This window comes from Euprymna scolopes, chromosome 29, assembly GCF_053919585.1.
Source record: "Euprymna scolopes isolate OS-2025 chromosome 29, ASM5391958v1, whole genome shotgun sequence".
Lineage (NCBI taxonomy): Eukaryota > Metazoa > Mollusca > Cephalopoda > Sepiida > Sepiolidae > Euprymna > Euprymna scolopes.
The window spans coordinates 32,814,280-32,817,381 of NC_136510.1; positions in this window are offsets into that span (position 1 = coordinate 32,814,280).

Consider the following 3,102-nt stretch of genomic DNA (forward strand, 5'->3'; position numbering starts at 1 on the left):
TGGTGGTGACTATGTAGAAAATGTACTTTTTGACCGACCGTTGTATGACAAAGCACGCGCCGGACACCCATAGGCAGCCATTGTTCATAGCTGGCAAAGTACATGGAGAGTTGTGCTAGCTATATAGCAAAATAAATTCTAGACTACAAAAAGAGGCTCGCTTCAATGGTAACACCCACGTTATCGTAACTCTTCAACGTTCTGAGTAAATAAAAAAAAAAAAAAAAGGATGGTTTTACTTTTGGAATGACCTTTGCATATTAAGTATATATATACGTGTGTGTTTATGTGCGTGTGTATGTATGGGCGTACTCACATAATTCCCCAGATAATTCATTTTTAATTTAATAACTAGCACACGTAGAAACCATACGATTACAAATCTGTAATTCCTTCCGGATTTGACTTCGTCTCTCTTATCTTTAAACTCCACACAACAACAACAACAAAGAACTTCCAAACGTAAACATTAAATAAAATAAAACATTACTGGATAATGTCTTCTTGTTAATGCTAACTTCAAATTACCTTGCATTAGCTCGCAGACAGTATGTTAAACTTGTTATCGAAATAGAGAAATAAGGTTTATTACGTTGTACACGTTCGGCAAATGCTGTTTTAAGCCAAATGAATTTCTCATGTCAGTTTAATTTCAAGTAAAAGGAAACGGGGAAATTGATAACATGAATATTTTAAGATCACATTATAAGAAAATATAAAACTATTAAACGAAATGCCGAATAATCTATTTATATAAAAGCGACAATGTGTGCGTGTGTGCATTTTTTCTGTATGTCCGCCAAAGGCTTTTTTCCGGCTGCTTCTCGGCTTGCTCGCTCATTCTTATAACTTTTTATATGCTATCTAGATTATAATATGTACGAATTACGAAAGGGAGTGGTGTGTATCTTTTACACGCTATTTTCGCGATATTTTTTTACTCTCCACGTGTTTCTTTGGCTTTGTCGTATATAGGCGAAACTGAACCGCAGCAAAATTAGCCTCCCTGCCACTCGTGCTCAGGACGTCCAGAAAGCAACGAAGTTTGATCAATACGGCCAAAATTCGTCATATCAGACAATTGTTATTCATTACGACACTCCCCTTTAAATGGGGAGCTGGTTTTCCCAAACATCTTGGGGGAAGCCAGCAACATACGCAGAAACTGGCTTGTAGGCAAAGTTAAGTGCGTTTCATTCCCTATGGCGTGATGGTTGACCTAATTCACACACCTGTCACATCACTTTTAATTGTTTGACTTTTTAACCATTTCATTTCACACATTTTCAGTTCTCTGCTAGGGTTCGGATTCGAGCTTACCTACCTACTAAAACTTTTTTTTTCTTTTAAACCTCCAAACACCCGGGTACCTCACTTGTTTACAATAAAATTAAAAGTAGTTGAAGTTGGAAAGATAAATAAAATGAAAATAAAACTAAATGAAGGTAATCTAATTTTTTAAATTTTTTTTAGAAAACATACGTTGCCTTTATTCATTGAAAGAATATTTAGTTGCAAAAGATGATTTTTTTTTTACAGAGGGGAAAGTGCCACTTATTCTGTGAATATCATAACTTACATTTATTACGGGAAGTTAACGGTTGACAAAAAAGTTCTGGCAGTTTTTTACTTTTGAATTCAGATTAACATATTTCGGCTCAAACAAAAAAATATTGATGGAAATAAACAGCATAAAATATAACACATTTTTGCCAATGCAAAACAAGTGTATTTAAGCCACGAATGAAAACATCTTGCGTTCTGGTGGCGATGAAATCACTGAAGGCGTTTTTAATATTGCCTAACTTTTTTAAGCATTTCTCACACAGAAAATTGTCGAGATTTTTGAAAAAGTGGTAGTCGGTAGGGAAGAGATAGGGAGAGTATGACGGATGTGGCAAAGTTTCGTAACCCGATTTGTTGAACTTCAGTACGGTCGGTCTAGCAACGTGTGATCGGGCATTATCATGGAGGAGAATGATGCCTTTTCTGCTGACGAATGCTGGGTGTTGTTGTCGAATTTCTGATGCATTTCATCGATTTATTGACATTACTTCTCCGATGTAATGGTTTTGTCTGCACTCCAAAAAACTAATGAATGAGACCGGCCGCAGACCACCAAACAATCAGCATGGCTTTCTTTTGGCGCAACTCTGGCTTCGGGAGGTCTTGTGAGGCTTCGCCAGCGTCTGACCACTGAGTTGAGCGTTGTCGGTTGTTTTAAAGAACCCATTTTCATCGCAAGTTACAACGCAAGAAACGGGTCGTCCTTGTTGTGCAAAAGAAGGTAAGATAACACTTCATACCGGCGTTTCTTTTAGATGTTCAATTCGTGAGGCACCAATTTATCAAGTTTTTTTTTGTTGTCTTTCTAATCTCTCTCAACTGGTTGGAAATCGTCGTATACATTATGTCTAATTCAGAAGCAAGTTTTCGAATAGTTATGCGTGGATTGGCTTCAACTAAGGCTCTTAATTGATTGTTGTAAACATCTGATGGATGACCACTACGCTCATCATCTACAAGACTCTTGTCATCGCCACGAAATTTCTTAAACCACCATTGTACTGAGCATTCGGTAGTGGTCCCTAGGCCAAATGCTTCATTGATATTGCGAGCTGTTTCAGCTTTGGCCTAGCTTGACTTGAAATAAGAAAATTCTTCGAATTTGCTTTTTTTTCCATCTTACATTCAACGTTCTGAAAAGGAAACATTGTTTTAAAACGAATGTAATTTAAGCGGTTAGATAAAGCGAAAAAACGCTCTTTAAAATGATATATAAAGTAAAGGTATTACCACGAAAACTTACTTGAAAATACGTCATTTGAAATCAAAATTAAAAATTCCCCAAGAACTTTCGTGTCAACCTTATAGGTTATGTATTAGGTTGAATTAAGCAACATACAAAGACGACAGATTTATTTTCGACATCCTCGTGATTCTCGCTCTCCTTATTCGATCATTTTTTTTTTTTTTACACAGTGATCACCACTTATCAAGGCCCGGAAGCCACTCAGGGATAAGGGTTATTGCAAGTACATTACGTTAGTGTGGAGATTTGATGAAGTGTTTACTTAAGGGGGCGGTTCATTAGGAATTTGT